Source organism: Bufo bufo, chromosome 2, assembly GCF_905171765.1.
Source record: "Bufo bufo chromosome 2, aBufBuf1.1, whole genome shotgun sequence".
In the NCBI taxonomy this organism is placed as follows: Eukaryota; Metazoa; Chordata; class Amphibia; order Anura; family Bufonidae; genus Bufo; species Bufo bufo.
Genome location: NC_053390.1, coordinates 703,524,672 through 703,543,755, shown reverse-complemented (window position 1 = coordinate 703,543,755; position 19,084 = coordinate 703,524,672).

The following is a 19,084-nucleotide window of genomic DNA, read 5'->3' as shown; positions in this document are numbered from 1 at the left end:
GGAAAAGTTGACTTTTAGAGAGATATTTCTCTCACCCAGCATGGGTATATGTAAAAATACACCCCAAAACACATTGCCCTACTTCTTCTGAGTATGGAGATACCACATGTGTGACACTTTTTTGCAGCCTCGGTGGGCAAAGGGGCCCACATTCTAAAGAGCACCTTTAGGATTTCACAGGGCATTTTTTACGCATTTGGATTTCAAACTACTTCTCACGCTTTAGGGCCCCTAAAATGCCAGGGCAGTACCCCACAAGTGACCCCATTTTGGAAAGAAGACACCCCAAGGTATTCCGTGAGGGGCATGGCAAGTTCCTAGAATTTTTTATCTTTTTTGGCACAAGTTAGCGGAAAATTATGATTTTTTTTTTTTTTTTTTTCTTACAAAGTCTCATATTCCACTAACTTGTGACAAAAAATAAAAACTTCCATGAACTCACTATGCCCATCATGAAATACCTTGGGGTGTCTTCTTTCCAAAATGGGGTCACTTGTGGGGTAGTTATACTGCCCTGGCATTTTAGGGGCCCTAATGCATGAGGAGTAGTTTGAAATGTGTAAAAAAAAATGCCCTGTGAAATCCTAAAGGTGCTCTTTAGAATTTGGGCCCCTTTGCCCACTTAGGCTGCAAAAAATTGTCACACATGTGGTATCGCCGTACTCAGGAGAAGTTGGGCAATGTGTTTTGGGGTGTCTTTTTACACATGCCCATGCTGGGTGAGAGAAATATCTCTGTCAAATGACAACTTTGTATAAAAAAAATGGGAAAAGTTGTCTTTTAGAGAGATATTTCTCTCACTCACCATGGGTATATGTAAAAAGACACCCCAAAACACATTGCCCAACTTCTCCTGAGTACGGCGATACCACATGTGTGACACTTTTTTGCAGCCTAGGTGGGCAAAGGGGCCCACATTCCAAAGAGCACCTTTAGGATTTCACAGGGCATTTTTTACACATTTTGATTTCAAACTACTTCTCAAGCATTAGGGCCCCTAAAATGCCAGGGCAGTATAACTACCCCACAAGTGACCTCATTTTGGAAAGAAGACACCCCAAGGTATTCCGTGAGGGGCATGGCAAGTTCCTAAAATTTTCTTTTTTTTGCACAAGTTAGCGGAAAATGATGATTTTTTTTTTTGATTTTTTTTTTCTTACAAAGTCTCATATTCCACTAACTTGTGACAAAAAATAAAAACTTCCATGAACTCACTATGCCCATCTTCTCACGCATTAGGGCCCCTAAAATGCCAGGGCAGTATAACTACCCCACAAGTTACCCCATTTTGGAAAGAAGACACCCCAAGGTATTCCGTGATGGGCATAGTGAGTTCATGGAAGTTTTTATTTTTTGTCACAAGTTAGTGGAATATGAGACTTTGTAAGAAAAAAATAAAAAATAAAAAAAAAATCATCATTTTCCGCTAACTTGTGACAAAAAATAAAAAGTTCTATGAACTCACCATGCCCATCAGCAAATACCTTAGGGTTTCTACTTTCCGAAATGGGGTCATTTGTGGGGTTTTTCTACGGTCTGGGCATTGTAGAACCTCAGGAAACATGACAGGTGCTCAGAAAGTCAGAGCTGCTTCAAAATGCGGAATTCACATTTTTGTACCATAGTTTGTAAACGCTATAACTTTTACCCAAACCATTTTTTTTTATCAAAGACATGTAGAACAATACATTTAGAGAAAAATTTATATAGAAATGTAGTTTTATTTGAAAAAATTTAAAACTGAAAGTGAAAAATGTCATTTTTTTTGCAAAAAAATCGTTAAATTTCGATTAATAACAAAAAAAGTAAAAATGTCAGCAGCAATGAAATACCACCAAATGAAAGCTCTATTAGTGAGAAGAAAAGGAGGTAAAATTCATTTGGGTGGTAAGTTGTATGACCGAGCAATAAACCGTGAAAGTAGTGTAGTGCAGAATTGTAAAAAGTGGTCTGGTCATTAAGGGTGTTTAAGCTATGGGGGCTGAGGTGGTTAAGGACCCACCCTGAGCCGCACATGTAGCGACCCTGGGTGGGAAGGGTTTAAAAACATACAAAATCATTATGGTACTGTAAAAACACATTATATCATTTTTGCATGAACACTGGTAAGTAGTGCAACATCAAATCATGTTTTTTATTCAGAAAAGGCGATACAGGTTTTTAGTTGAAATATGCAATAGATCTTCACTGAAGGGAGCATTTAGCATTCAATTCCCTGAGAAGCTAATGAGGAAACCTCTTCTTATCTACTGTAGCAAAATGTAGGGTGGCTGCTGAGAAATTTCGATCTTTTATGTGTGGAACATTTGAGTGTCTTTTCTATAGCTTTATATATTCATGTTTTATTTTACAGATCTTAGTCAGGAGTATGGATCAATATATATAGATTTGACATGCGTAGACGCTCTGCTGTCCCATTCTTCCAGATTTAAGACACTTCAATAAAGATCTCCGTTTTATTGGATGCTGGATTTCTCTCTTGTTCTTCAGTATTTCTGTCTTTCCGTCTTTGCTTCCTATTAGATGAGCTGGACTGACTTTGCCTTTTTTATCGTTCCTATGAAGGAGAAAAAAAAATGAAAGGGCTGCTGTTTTGTGGGGTTCATTGCATTCATTTCTACTTTCCTGACTTTTTATTTTGTGAACAATAGACGTTTTGTCCTTATGAATGAACTGTCCACTAGGGGGCATAAAATGTTCATTCTAATGTCATAAGTCATTTCCCGGCAGAACAGTCAGAATATGTGACCCCGTGATAGTGGGTGTAATTTGCAAAGACTTTTCTTTTGGCCTTTGTCCAGAATGCCATTATAAAGGGCTTGTAATAAAAAGCACCCAGACATCCTGACTGATGCAGATGTGTACAATTTGGATGATATCTTCAGCAGACATGAACAAATGGTTGAATGCTGAATGGACAGTAAGTTGGTAAATTAACTTGGATCAAAATATAACGCTAGTCTTCTACAGCTGGAGCTCACAGAATATTGCCGTGCATTCGAAGAGATATTTTCCCGCCTTGTAAAGCATTAGTGTGGGTGCATATTGAATAAGCAGTCTGTGTAGGGGCTCATGCACACCAATTATTATTTTTCCCGCATCCGACCCACATTTTTTGCGGATCGGAGGCAAACCCATTCACTTTAATGGGGCCGCAAAAAATGCAGCACATCATGTGTTGTCTGCATCCATATGTCTGTTCTGCGGCACCCGGAAAAAAAAAAAAGGTCCTATTCTTGTCCATATTATGGAGAAGGATAGGACAATTCTATTATGGGCTGGACGCAGGGGAGTAACTACCATAGTGGCAGGCCATGCGACTGCTATGGGGCCCAGTCTTAGTTGGGATCATCTCCTCTTCTACTGGAGGTGAAAACTCTGCCAGGACTCTACCCTCTAAAGGAACAGCTTTTAGCAAATGAGCCAGGAGAAAAATGGCCCACGGGTCACTGAAAAGGGTTTAGGCGGAAACCCTTCTGTCCGGTGTGGGGGCCTGGTTTTATCCTTGCTATGGGGCCTTACTCCTCTATGTACACATAGCATAACACAAAATGCGGAAAGACATGGCCAGTATTCATGTTTTGCGGACCACAAAAATGGCTATGGCATGAGCCTTTAGGGCAGGGACGCACAACCCGCAGGCCGCATGTGGCCCCCAGAGCCAAGATTTGCAGCCCCTCGGGCAGGAACACAGCTGATCTGCGTCTTGGGGGCAGAGGAGCACAGAGCTGCAGGGTTAGTAGACCATGAATAGTTCTGCCTTGTACAAAGCCCCCACAGTAGGCTAGTTTCCTCTATAACTTGGGCTTCTTTGTAACTTGGGCTAAAGTGCGAAAAAAATCTTATTGTCTCCCAAAGGTCAGTAACCTCTTGGAGACAAATTCTGTGGAAAAAAAATAATATACAGTTGTAAGAAAAAGTATGTGAACCCTTTGGAATGATATGGATTTCTGCACAAATTGGTCATAAAATGTGATCTGATCTTCATCTAAGTCACAACAATAGACAATCACAGTCTGCTTAAACTAATAACACACAAAGAATTAAATGTTACCATGTTTTTATTGAACACACCATGTAAACATTCACAGTGCAGGTGGAAAAAGTATGTGAACCCCTAGATTAATGACATCTCCAAAATCTAATTGGAGTGAGGTGTCAGCCAACTGGAGTCCAATCAATGAGATAAGATTGGAGGTGTTGGTTACAGCTGCCCTGCCCTATAAAAAACACACAGCAGTTCTGGGTTTGCTTTTCACAAGAAGCATTGCCTGATGTGAATGATGCCTCGCACAAAAGAGCTCTCAGAAGACCTAAAATTAAGAATTGTTGATTTGCATAGGACTGGAAAGGGTTATAAAAGTATCTCCAAAAGCCTTGCTGTTCATCAGTCCACGGTAAGACAAATTGTCTATAAATGGAGAAAGTTCAGCACTGCTGCTACTCTCCCTAGGAGTGGCCGTCCTGTAAAGATGACTGCAAGAGCACAGTGCAGATTGCTTAATGAGGTGAAGAAGAATCCTAGAGTGTCAGCTAAAGAGACAAAAGTCTCTGGCATATGCTAACATCCCTGTTAGCGAATCTACGATATGTAAAACACTAAACAAGAATGGATTTCATGGGAGGATACCACAGAGAAAGCCACTGCTGTCCAAAAAAAGCATTGCTGCTTGTTTACAGTTTGCACAAGAGCACCTGGATGTTCCACAGCAGTACTGGCAAAAATCACCTCTGTCAGGAACCCAAGGGATTGTCCCACGATCTCCTGGAGCCCAGCACCGCCCATCGATTCGGAGCCCAGCACCGCCTACTACTTAATTTATTCACTGCAATATCCTGACGTCATGTAATCTCTTCTCCGCAGTCTCTCGCAGGTGCAGTGGACACTGTAGTCTGCGCCTGTGCTTCCACTTGTCCACTGCGCATGCGCCGGCTCCCTGCGCACCCTGATCGGACCGGAAAAGACTCTCTCTGCACAAGGCAGTCCTAGGCGGAGGAATCTTCTGGCAGAAAGCGCGAGACTACAGAGCAGAGATTACATGACGTCAGGATACTGCAGTGAATAAATTAAGTAGTAGGCGGTGCTGAGCTCCGGATCGATGGGCGCGGCTGGGCTCCAGGAGATCATGGGACAACCCCTTGGGCTCCTGACAGAGGCGATTTACATATGAATAAGATCGCTTTTTATAAGAATATAAGGCACACAGAGCATAAACAGAGGGATCATTGTAAACACTGCATGAAGACTAATGGGCATATATAAATATCTACATATCGTTAATCCTGGTGACAGAATCCCTTTAAAAATATAATAGCATATAAATAAAAGAAAAAGAAAAATACCCTCTTGGTGGACATATTATGTAGCAAAAATATATTTAGAAAGTAATAAAAAATAAAACAAAAAAAAGTAAAAGGAAAAAGTGCAAAATAAAAATGTTAATGCTCTTTTTATGACCTCTTGGGGGACATATTATGTGGCAAAAATGTCTTTAAAAAATTAGTATTAAACCAATAAAAAAATAATAATAAAATATTAAATTCTTCATTTATGTGTTTTCAGAAATATGGTTAAGGTAACATCATGTTAATCCACATATAACAGGATAGATATGTTGGCACCTGGCCAACAAAAAATCATAGTAACACATTTACATCCTGTCGTCAAGGTCTAAATGTATGTAAGGTATGACAGCCGTCATATTAAAGGACTAGCAGGAGAAAGAAATACAACCACTCTATGAGTGGTACAAAAACATCAGAACTTAATTCGACAAAAAAGGGAAAAAATCATAATAATAACTGAACAGATAAAGGGGGATAACAAGACTAACGCACATGAGGAAAGGTAGGTCACATAAGGTAAGAGAGGTCAATAATAGGATAAAGTAGATAACAGTAGTAAAAATAACCCCTTCAAGCCAGCAAGGATTGGTATTACAAGGAGTCTTGGAAGATAAACCCCAGGAGTCCAAGTAGTAATAAAAGCTTTATGATTGTTCTTTAAGAACGCCGTTAGCTTCTCCATTCTCCGGATCTCTTCCACTTTTTGTACCCAAAGCTCAGTGGATGGTGGAACAGGAGATTTCCATCTCGCTGGGATGCAGGGATGCAGGACCTAGCCGCAATGACCAAATGGCGCAAGCAGGACCGACGGAATAAGCTCAGGGGTAAGTCCGAAAGAAATAATAAGAGAAAACCTGGCGTGTTTGGTACGGAAAAAGAAAGAATTGTTGCCAAGGTCTTATGGATTGATTCCCAGAAACATTTGATTTTGTCACATTGCCAGAAAATATGAAGCAATGAGCCTTGAGATGTTTCACAACGCCAGCATAAAGGGGACGTTGTCGGAAACATTTTCTGGCGACAGGTTGGAACATAATACCATCTTGATAGTATTTTATAGCTGGCTTCTTGGTATTTACTGGGAATGGAGGATTTATGAGCCAATTGAAACATTTTTGATCATTGGTCGGAGGAGATATCTACTTGCAGATCTTGAGTCCATTTGTAGGTGTAGGATGGGCGGAAATCCGCTTCGGGTAATACTAGCACTTTATAGAGTTCTCAAATAGAATGGCGGTATACTCCTGAGCCTATGCACATTTTTTCAAATGGCGTAAGAGATCTATCAAAACCCGGGGATGAGGGGATAGAGGAAAGGAAGTGATGTAGTTGTCACGGATAATATAGCAGATAGCTAGAAGTTATGGATAAACCTTCGACTGGCTTGATCCCAAACTAAGGAGCATAAAGGTGACCCCTATAAAACCCTAAGCGCTCATCCTGACTGCTAAGCACATACAAAAGGTCTCAATGGTAGACGATTGCATGCCCTCGTACCTCGACTGTGTGACACCTGAAACCCTATAATAGTGAGGGGACACGACCACCGGCTCCCTGCACTTAATACGGAGGGAGTCAGGGTCACCTAGAATCAAGCCAGTAAAGAAACACAATACAAGAAAGGACTTATCTGAACAAGCAGTAACAGAAGTCTCCAGCAGTGATCACTTCAATCCAGGAAGTAGTATAAACCGCAAAGTGAGGCAGTATGGGAGGGAATATAAAGGGAGGCAATTAGTGTGAATACTTGGCAGCTGGGAGAAGGAAAGGAGATGACAAAGTGAAACCAAAACAAAGAACATCATGCAAGAGGTACAGAAGAACGTCTGCCAGACCTTCTCAGAGAGCTGGCGGTGACAGTACCCCTCCCTCTACGAGTGGACTCTGGACACTCAGAGCCCACCTTCTCAGGATGGGACCTATGGAAAGCCCTGATGAGACGAGTGGCCTTAATGTCCGCCACTGGGACCCACATCCTCTCCTCAGGACCATAACCCTCCCAATGAACGAGGTACTGGAGAGAACCGCGGATAATGCGAGAATCCACAATCCTAGAGACCTGAAATTCAAGATTACCATCAACAACAATCGGGGGAGGAGGCAAAGAGGAGGGTACAGTGGGTTGGACATAAGGTTTTAATAGGGACCTGTGAAAAACATTATGGATCTTCCAAGTCTGAGGAAGATCAAGACGGAAGGCAATGGGATTGATGACGGACAAGATCTTGTAAGGCCCAATAAACTTCGGACCCAACTTCCAGGAGGGAACCTTCAGTTTGATATTCTTTGTAGACAACCACACCAGATCACCCACATTCAGGTCCAGACCAGGCACACGTCACTTATCCGCCACACGCTTATATCTCTCACTCATGCTCTTAAGATTACCCTGAATCTTTTGCCAAATAAAGGACAAAGACAAGGAAAATCTCTCCTCATCAGGTAAACCAGACCCCTCTCCAGAGAATGTCCCAAACTGCGGATGAAACCCATATGCACCAAAAAAAGTGACATCAGAGGACTCCTGGCGACGGTTATTTAAAGCAAACTCAGCAAGGGACAAAAAAGAACACCAATCCTCCTGATTCTCTGCCACAAAACAGCGCAGATATGTCTCCAGATTCTGATTGACGCTTTCGGTCTGACCATTCGACTGTGGGTGAAAAGCAGAAGAGAACGACAACCGAACCCCCAAGCGAGAACAGAAGGCCTTCCAGAATCTGGAAACAAATTGCGTGCCCCTATCAGAAACGATGTCTGAAGGAATGCCATGCAATTTGACAATGTGATCAACAAATGCTTGCGCCAGCGTCTTAGCATTGGGTAACCCAGGAAAGGGAATGAAATGCGCCATTTTGCTAAAACGGTCCACTACTACCAGAATCACAGTCTTCCCCGAGGAACGAGGCAGGTCCATAATGAAGTCCATGGACAGATGCGTCCAAGGACGGCAAGGAATGGGTAACGGGAGGAGAGAACCCTATGGCCGTGAATGAGGGACCTCGGCACGAGCGCAGGCTGCCACAAAACCCTCAACCGTCTTACGAAGAGCCGGCACCAGAATCTCAGAGCAATGATATCCACTGTGGCTCTACTCCCCGGGTACCCAGCAAGGACAGTATCGTGGTGCTCCTTAAAAACCTTCTGTCGTAAAGCGAGAGGCACAAACAACCTCTCAGGAGGACAAAGATCAGGAGCCTCTGCCTGGGCTGCCTGAACCTCTGCCTCCAAATCAGGATAAAGAGCAGAGACGACCACCCCTTCAGCCAAAATGGGACCCGGGTCTTCAAAGTTCCCCCCTCCCGGAAAACAACGTGACAGGGCATCAGCCTTTACATTTGTAACCCCAGGGCGGAACGTGACAACAAAATTAAATCTAGAAAAGAATAAAGACCATCTGGCCTGTCTCGGGTTCAGACGCTTGGCTGATTCCAAGTAGGCCAGATTCTTATGGTCGGTAAACACGGTAATAGGGTGTCTGGCTCCCTCTAGCCAATGGCGCCATTCCTCAAAAGCTAATTTGATGGCCAACAACTCCCTATCTCCCACATCATAATTTCTCTCTGCGGAGGAGAGTTTCCTTGAGAAAAAGGCACACGGTCGCCATTTGGCAGGAGAGGGACCCTGTGATAAGACCGCACCCACACCCACCTCAGAAGCGTCCACCTCAACAATAAAAGGTAGAGAGACATTAGGTTGTACCAAAATGGGTGCGGAAGCAAAACTCTCCTTGATACTAGAAAAGGCCTTAAGCGCATCTACCGACCAGGAGGAAAAATCTACCCCCTTTTTAGTCATATCAGTGAGTGGCTTAACAACAGAGGAATAATTCAAAATTAACTTTCTGTAATAATTGGCAAAACCCAAAAACCGCATCAGCGCCTTCTCATTCTCAGGGAGCTCCCAATCAAGCACAGCACGGACCTTCTCAGGGTCCATGCGAAAACCAGAAGCGGAGAGAAGAAAACCAAGAAATTAAATCTCCGGAACCGCAAACACACATTTTTCCAGTTTAGCGTACAAGAACTGACATAGGTGGTCCCTATGAGTTTTGAAATCAGGAGAAAAAATCAAAATGTCATCTAGATACACCAGTACAAATTTCCCCATTAAATGATAAAAAATGCTGTTCACAAAATGTTGGAAGATGGCCGGAGCATTCATCAAACCAAAGGGCGTAACCAAATTCTCGAAATGACCCTCAGGGGTATTGAAGGCTGTCTTCCATTCGTCCCCTTCCCTGACCCTGACTAGATTGTATGTCCCTCTTAAAGGGAAGCTGTCACCTGCAAAACGCATATTAAACCGACCACAGTACCTTACAGTATCCCCCAGTGTGTTGCTAATCATATTTTTCTTTGCGTTTCTTCAACGTTGTTTTAATGTCGGTTGGCGCTGTCTCCGAGTCAGGCTTGAAGTCAATGGGGCAGCGGCCTCCTTGCTTCAAGTAAAGCTAAGCCCGCCCCTTACCCCTCATCTACAATTAGATGGACATGCTGCCGGGATCGCGCTCTTCTAGCGCATGCGCGGTACGCTGCCTATTACAGCGTGACGGCCGGGCGCGCGCGCAATCAAACTGTCCGGAGCATCCGTAGTCAGCAAAATGTAGGCGGGTGAGTGAGGATTGCGCTGTAACAGGCAGCGTACCGCGCATGCGCTAGAAGAGCGCGATCCCGGCAGCATGTCCATCTAATTGTAGAGGAGGGGTAAGGGGCGGGATTAGCTTTACTTGAAGCAAGGAGGCCGCCGCCCCCCTTACTACAAGCTTGACTCGGAGACGGCACCAACCGACATTAAAACAACGTTTTTAACAATTATGAAGAAACGCAAAGAGCAAAGAAAAATATGATTAGCAACACACTGGGGGATACTGTAAGGTACTGTGGTCGGTTTAATATGCATTTTGCAGGTGACAGGTTCCCTTTAAATCCAACTTAGAAAAAACTTTAGCCCCAACAATCTGGTTAAACAGGTCCGGGATCAGAGGAAGGGGATATTGGTTACGAATTGTGATACAGTTCAGCTCCCTGAAATCCAGACAAGGTCTTAAAGAACCATCTTTTTTCTTAACAAAAAAAAAACCCAGCGGCAACAGGTGACTTCGAGGGCCGGATGTGTCCCTTTCTCAGGCTCTCAGAGATATAAGTACGCATAGCGACTCTTTCAGGTTGGGAGAGATTGTATAAACGAGATTTTGGCAGCTTGGCGCCTGGGATGAGATTAATAGGGCAATCGTACTCCTGGTGCGGGGGCAGCTCCTGGACACCACTCTCGGAAAACACATCCGAAAATTCAGAGAGAAAAGATGGTACAGTCTTGGTAGAAACCTCTGAAAGAGACGCCATGAGGCAATTCTCTCTGCAAAAGTCACTCCAACCATTTATTTGCCTTGCTTGCCAATCAATGATGGGGTTATGTTTAGTGAGCCAGGGTAGCCCCAACACTAGAGGAGTAGGTAATCCGCTTAGGACAAAACATGACATATCCTCAACATGAGCATCACCCACAGTCAAACGGATATTGTGAACTATGCCCTTTAACGATTTTTGAGAAAGTGGAGCGGAATCGATAGCAAAAACAGGTATATCCTTTTCCAAAGTGCATACCTGGAAACCATGTGTTATAGCAAATTGATTATCAATGAGATTGACAGCTGCTCCACTATCTACAAAAATCTCACAAACAATGTTCTTGCTATCTAGCGCCACCCTGGCAGAAACTAGCGGGCACGCGAATGGGAAGAGTCTGGAATAAATACAACAGACGCGGGAGAACATTCATTTTAAAGATGGCACAACGACCAAACCAAGTATATAGGCCCTTGGACCATCTCTTAAGGTCTTCCCTAATCCGGCTCAAGAGAGGGGTGTAATTCCTGCCATATGTCTCCTTCAGATCTTTGGGGATCATCGTACCCAAGTATTTAATGGCACCCGTTGTCCACCTAAACGGAAAGAAAGTCGCTAGGTCAGTTTCAAGGGAGTTTGGTAAGGATATATTAAGAGCCTCAGATTTCTGTAAGTTAATTTTCAAATTGGATAGGTTATGGAACGCCTTAAATTCAGCTATTAGGTTAGGGAAGGTGATCCGGGGTTTGGTAATCATAAACATCAGATCATCCGCATAAGCTGCAATCTTAAACTCCTGATCGCCCACTACCAGACCCGAGATATCAGGATTTTTCCTGATTGTCTTAAGTAGGGGTTCTAGGGTAAGAACGAAAATCAAGGGTGATAGAGGGCACCCTTGGCGGGTTCCATTCCTGATATCAAAGGGGGACGAGAGCACACCATTAACCTTTGTGGACACCGAGGGTGAGGAATAAAGAGAGCAGATCCATGCCAACAACGGACCCTCAATGCCCACATGATTCAGCACTGCGAGTAATCAAGGCCACCCCACTCTGTTAAACGCCTTTTCGGCGTCAGTGGATAGGAGACAAAGGGAAGAGCGTTGTATCTTAGCGTGATGGATCAAGTTCAATACTTTTGTGGTATTGTCTCTCGCTTCCCTTGAAGGAATAAAACCCACCTGAGCGGTGTGTACTACATCGGGTAGGAAAGGGGCTAAACGTGTGGCCAGTACCTTCGCAAATAACTTAAGGTCAACATTAAGTAATGAGATGGGGCGGTAACTAGCACAGGCAACCGGGTCCTTACCCTCCTTGTGGATTACAGTAATGTGTGCATATCTTTGGGGATGGGGTTTTCTGGATCTATTCTATTCAAGGCATTGGTGAGAGGAGTCTGGAGAAGGGAGAGATATCTCTTATAATATGAAACTGTAATAAAATATTAAACAAATACCAATAAAACTAAAAAAGTGCTAAATAAAAAAGCGTCAGTGTCCCCCGAAGATCTTTATATGACCTCTTGGGAGGCATATTATGTAGCAGAAATATATTCAAAATTAAGTTAAAAAAAAGATTAAAAAAATTATAAAATACATAAAAGAAAAACACCAACACCAACTAAAACAATCGCTATTATCTCCCCATTCACGTGAAACTATACATATTGTATAACAAAATGACTGACACAAAATAGGGAACTAAATATAATAATTTATTTTGGTGTCAGTTTGCATATTTAAAGAATATAGTTGACTTTTTAAAAATGTTTTGTACAGTTTCCCCTAAAATATAATAAAACTAAAAAACAAATTATAAAGCCCTATGTGTCATGTAAAATAGTTTTGCAAAAATTATTTTGGTAGTCCAACAAATAAAAAAAGTTACAACCGTTTTAACCACCACTTGCGCTACATCACAAAAAAGTGTAAAAAAAAGTGTCAAAGTTAACTAATAAGCGCATTCCCCGCTAGTAAGGGAAAGTGCCTATTGGTTATTGTCTGGCATCTGTAAATGGATTGGCAGGATAACCACTGAGCGCTATCCTCTACAGTGAAGGAAAGCGCTGATTTATGAATAGGAGGCAGGATAGAAGCCAATTATTGGTTGGAGCAGTGCATGTGACTATGCCCATGCACTGCCAGATGTAAACAGCGCAAGGACTGGAAGATGGGGGCAGTGCGGAGGACCGGATTGGCGGGGAGCAGTTAAGTACACTGCTCAAAAAAATAAAGTGAACACTTAAACAACACAATGTAACTACAAGTCAATCACACTTCTGTGAAATCAAACTGTCCACTTAGGAAGCAACACTGAGTGACAATCAATTTCACATGCTGTTGTGCAAATGGGATAGACAACAGGTGGAAATTATAGGCAATTAGCAAGACACCCCAAATAAAGGAGTGGTTCTGCAGGTGGTGACCACAGACCACTTCTCAGTTCCTATGCTTCCTGGCTGATGTTTTGGTCACTTTTGAATGCTGGCGGTGCTTTCACTCTAGTGGTAGCATGAGACGGAGTCTACAACCCACACAAGTGGCTCAGGTAGTGCAGCTTATCCAGGATGGCACATCAATGCGAGCTGTGGCAAGAAGGTTTGCTGTGTCTGTCAGCGTAGTGTCCAGAGCATGGAGGCGCTACCAGGAGACAGGCCAGTACATCAGGAGACGTGGAGGAGGCCGTAGGAGGGCAACAACCCAGCAGCAGGACCGCTACCTCCGCCTTTGTGCAAGGAGGAACAGGAGGAGCACTGCCAGAGCCCTGCAAAATGACCTCCACAAATGTGCATGTGTCTGCTCAAACGGTCAGAAACAGACTCCATGAGGGTGATATGAGGGCCCGACGTCCACAGGTGGGGGTTGTGCTTACAGCCCAACACCGTGCAGGACGTTTGGCATTTGCCAGAGAACACCAAGATTGGCAAATTCGCCACTGGCGCCCTGTGCTCTTCACAGATGAAAGCAGGTTCACACTGAGCACATGTGACAGACGTGACAGAGTCTTGACATGCCGTGGAGAACGTTCTGCTGCCTGCAACATCCTCCAGCATGACCGGTTTGGCATTGGGTCAGTAATGGTGTGGGGTGGCATTTCTTTGGAGGGGCGCACAGCCCTCCATGTGCTCGCCAGAGGTAGCCTGACTGCCATTAGGTACCGAGATGAGATCCTCAGAACCCTTGTGAGACCATATGCTGGTGCGGTTGGCCCTGGGTTCCTCCTAATGCAAGACAATGCTAGACCTCATGTGGCTGGAGTGTGTCAGCAGTTCCTGCAAGACGAAGGCATTGATGCTATGGACTGGCCCGCCCGTTCCCCAGACCTGAATCCAATTGAGCACATCTGGGACATCATGTCTCGCTCTATCCACCAACGTCACGTTGCACCACAGACTGTCCAGGAGTTGGCAGATGCTTTAGTCCAGGTCTGGGAGGAGATCCCTCAGGAGACCGTCCGCCACCTCATCAGGAGCATGCACAGGCGTTGTAGGGAGGTCATACAGGCACGTGGAGGCCACACACACTACTGAGCCTCATTTTGACTTGTTTTAAGGACATTACATCAAAGTTGGATCAGCCTGTAGTGTGTTTTTCCACTTTAATTTTGAGTGTGACTCCAAATCCAGACCTCCATGCGTTGAAAAATTTGATTTCCATTCTTTTAATTTTGGGTGATTTTGTTGTCAGCACATTCAACTATGTAAAGAACAAAGTATTTCAGAAGAATATTTAACTCAGATCTAGGATGTGTTATTTTTGTGTTCCCTTTATTTTTTGGAGCAGTGTATAACTCTTCAGTTGCAGGGGCTATGCTACAGGAACTTGTTAAAAAATCATTTTACAGGGAAATTCCTTTAAGCCCATATTACACTGCCTGATATTCGGGACAATTACTGGGAACAAGTGTTCATAAGAGCGCTCATTCCTGATATCTGGTCGGTATAATCGTGCTGCTGATTAGCCCATAAACAAGGAATCACTCGGCTGATTTGTATATTTTAGGCCTCATGCACACGACCGTATGTGTTTTGCGGTCCACAAATTGCGGATCCGCAAAGAAAACGGATGAGGTTCCGTATGGCATCCGTTTTTTTTTGCGGATCCGTTTTTTTTGCGGATCCATTGTAATAATGCCTATCCTTGTCCACAAACTAAAAAAAAATAGGACATGCACTATTTTTTTTGCGGACCAACGGAACGGACGTACTGATGCGGACAGCACACGGTGCGCTGTCCGTGTTTTTTAAGGACCCATTGAAATGAATGGGTCCGCATCCTATCCGCCCAAAAAAACGGATCGGACACGGAAACAAAATACGGTCTTGTGCATGAGGCCTTATCAGGATGAAAGATGTAGAATTATCATCAGCACATCTCCCTGTGTAATTAGGGATGGGCCACCAATAATCAATACAACTAAATTAAGGAGAAATGACTGTGGTAGTGATCATTCCTCCCCATTCACGTGGCTTGTGGAATAGGCCGATGCAAATGAGCGCCAATCGACATTTAATTTTTTGCAGCCCCTTAAAATACAGCGAAGTGACAATAGGGCCCTCAGACCAAAAAGGTTGTGCACCCCTGCCTGAGGGTATCAGTTCACAAAAATGATGATGAAACTGGAACAGAGAAGACCATTGAATGATACAGATCTCAGTTGTAAAGGCAGGATTTCCATACTATTTTTGGCACTGAGGAAGGGAATATGATTTCTTTATAGCGAGATATGTAAATGACTGTAATAAAATATTTTATAGACAATTTGAGGTTCTTCATTGCATCTAAAAGACAGTAGATCCGATTTCAAAATACAAATGTAACTACTACATTTAAATCCACGGAATTTCTACCATAGAAAGCAAAATCCTAGAAGCACAATATTTTTTACCCCTCTACATTCCAAGGGTATTCCTTAATTTTTGGCCTTTGTAAAAGACCACAAATTATTTTTATTTCTACATCTGCATAGATTATGGATATGTTTGCTGTATAGACTAGAAGCATTTCAGTGCATATACTGAGACTGCACGCCATAAACCTAGTGTAAACATAGCCTCATTATACTAGAATGTTAGCTGAGACATAGTATGTGAAGACCATTATTAAACATAACCTTTGTACTTATGGGCTGTCCTTAAAAAAATGGGTTTTGGGTTGTCTTTCATAGCCTGGGTCTGACTTTTGTATGCTGCGCCCACTGCTAGGATTAACGGTAATAATGACATGTCGAATAGCTTTAAATTAGAGAGGGGTACTAGGCAGGGCTGCCCATTGTCCCCATTGCTTTTTGCAGTGGCAATAGAACCTTTGGCGGCCATTTTGAGGGTATCCCAGGAGATTCAGGGGTTCAAGTATGGGCAGGGAGAGGAACGAGTGGCTTTATATGCTGATGACCTTTTGCTATTTGTTAATAAGGTAACGGAGCACTTGTCCCCAATAATGAGAATTATAGCTAATTTTAGAGCTTCCTCAGGGTTGTCCATTAACTGGTCTAAGTTAGCGCTGCTTCCTATGATTCCTCGAGCGGTCCCATCTAGCCTAGTGAATATCCCCATTTTATGGGTGGTGTGGGGTTTCGCTCTGGTAGACAGGATTAGCGGACGCAGTATAGAGGCAACAAGTTCTTTGTATCAAACAGTTCAGTGTTTTATTCACACTTTAGGCAAGTGACAAAACAAGCAGTCATAATCAAACAAAAATCACCTTGTGGTGTTGGTGGTAATTCACATCATGCAGCAATTCGGCCTCAAAGAGTCCTTGACCATAGCAGCACCAACCTGTTTCCACGCCAAACAGGTAGCAAGCCTTCATCCAGGCACAAGGCTTCCAGATCCCAATACAGAGACACGGCTTCTGAGCCCAGCTGCCTATTTAAGGACAGCCAGGTGCTGCCAAAACCCGAACCAGCACTTAAAATCTGGTCCAGTATTTGACCTCACCTGGCTGTAAATCACCCCAGCAGCACATGCTGGGAGGAAAATACGTTTTCCCAGACAAAACCTCTCACTGTGTCACAGTGGCCAAATTTAAGTATTTGGGAGTGTGGGTCACGAGAGATGTTAAGGACTATATTGAGCTCAATTTGATACCCCTTTTGGATAAGATGAAACATAATTTTGAGGCATGGTGTAAACTACAGATTTCTATGATAGGTAGAGCGACCCTGATCAAGATAATAATAATGCCCCAACTGCTATATATTCTGCACAATGCTCTAGTTTGGGTTCCCCGGCACTTCTTTAGGAGGATTATAGATGGGGCATTTAGAGACTTAGTATGGAGGAAAGGGGTATCTAGAATTAAACTGAATAAGCTGCAGCTTGCTAAGGACAGAGGTGGAGTGGCATTGCTGCATCCTTGGCCATATTTTCTGGCTGCGCAGCTCCAACACTTGCAGGGATGGAACCAGGACGCAATGCAGGTGTCATGCCCTGCTCAGGCTATGTGCGGAGGTCTGCCAGGTTAGCAGCACGTGTGTAGCCTTTTTGTTTTTGTTTTGGAGTTGAGCTATATCCGCCTCCCTTCAGGTGCACTGGGTGGGGTCGTTGGTTTGAGTTTAAATTACGCCCACTCCCAGTGTCCTGTGCGGGTTATAGCTTCTGTCTGGCTCAGAGGAAGGAAGGAAGGATTTGCTGTTCCTGCTCAGTAAAAGATAAGTTGGTTTTGTTTTCTTGTGGTTGTCTGTCTAGGCTGTTAGAGAGACGCCTGCCCCCTCCAGGTCCTGAGGGAGCAGGCTGCCTCTTTCCCCCTTTCACCATCTTAGGGATTCTAGGGAATCTTCAGCCTAGGCACGGGGACACGTTCATTCCCACCTTCAGGGTCTGAACGTGGGCATAGAAGTCTAGGGAGAGCTGGAAGGGATTTGTCAGGAGGTGACCTCTATCCCCAGCTTCTTGCCTAGACACTTGTTTGTTTATATCCTGTGTATCTTGTATCCTGTCCGCCGTGACAGTATAACCCGCCAATACTTTAACTGCCATTTCTCAGATGTTTTGAGATGGAGTCAATTGATGCGCTAGTTGATCGCATGCAGGGATTATCCCTAGAGGTTGCGGATCTGCGTAATTCGGTCACACGGTGTCAGAATGCTCTGGCATCAGGTGCAATAGGAGGAAGTCAAATTTATGGGGAGCCTAAAGTCGCTCTCCCTGATAGATTTGCAGGGGGTGTGGATGACTTTATCCGCTTTAAAGAGTCATGCAAGTTGTATTTTCGGCTGCGTCCAACTTCATCTGGTGATGAAAGTCGGTAGGGTAGGGATAATCATTTCCCTGCTTAAAGGTGACGCGCAATCCTGGGCCTTTTCTCTGCCGTCCGGTTCTCTGGCCCTCCGGTCGGTGGAAGAATTTTTTAAAGCCTTGGGATTCATTTATGATGATCCAGATCGGGTCTTGATGGCGGAATCTAAATTGCGTAATTTATTACAAGGTGAACATACTGCAGAGGCTTACTGCGTTGAGTTTAGGAGATGGGCTACCGAGTCAGAGTGGAATGACCCCGCGTTACGTAGTCAGTTTTGTCAGGGGTTATCTGAGAGATTGAAAGATGCCCTAGCTTTTCATGAGTACCTGGATACATTGGAGAATGCTATGTCTTTGGCAGTACGGTTAGATAGACATATTAGAGAGAGGTGTAAGGTTCCCTCCGCCCAAGGGATCCCTTCTGTGAGTGGTTTCGTCTCACCTGCTCCCCAGGGTGATATGACATGTAACTCTGGGGTAGGGGAGGAACCCATGCAGCTGGGTCAGGTATCTATCTGTTCTGGTAGTAGAAACTTTAGGAGGTTGCATAAACTATGTTATTACTGTGGAAAAAGTGGTCATTTTATTTTTGCTTGTCCTTTTGTTTACTTAAAGAGAAAAAAGAAACATCCCTGACTCTTGGTAGTGTGAATTGGGTGGTGGGGCAAGCAGGGATGCAAGCTCCTTGTAATACTCGTTTTCTCCTTCCAGCTATGGTGGCGCTAGACTCAAGAATTTTTTTTGTTGAAGTATTCATTGACTGTGGTGCTGGGGTAAAACTTACTGATTTTCTTTTTCTTCAAAATCTGGGTCTAAGTACTTGCACTTTAGAAAGAGAAATTCCGGTTTTCTCAATTGATTCTTCCCCTCTTTCTCAAAGGAGTCTCACTCATATTGCTCATGGTATTCTGTTAAGTGTGGGTGATTCACATGTTGAGATCATGTCTTGTTTTGTCATGAAGGACTTGCCCGCTCCTATAGTCTTAGGGTTACCATGGTTGACAAAACATAACCCAATTATAGATTGGCAAGCAAGACAGATCATTGGTTGGAGTGAATTTTGTTCGGACAATTGTCTTGGCACATCTATCTCTGGTGTGTCTACTACGGCTTTACCTCAGTATCTCTCAGATTTTGCGGATGTCTTT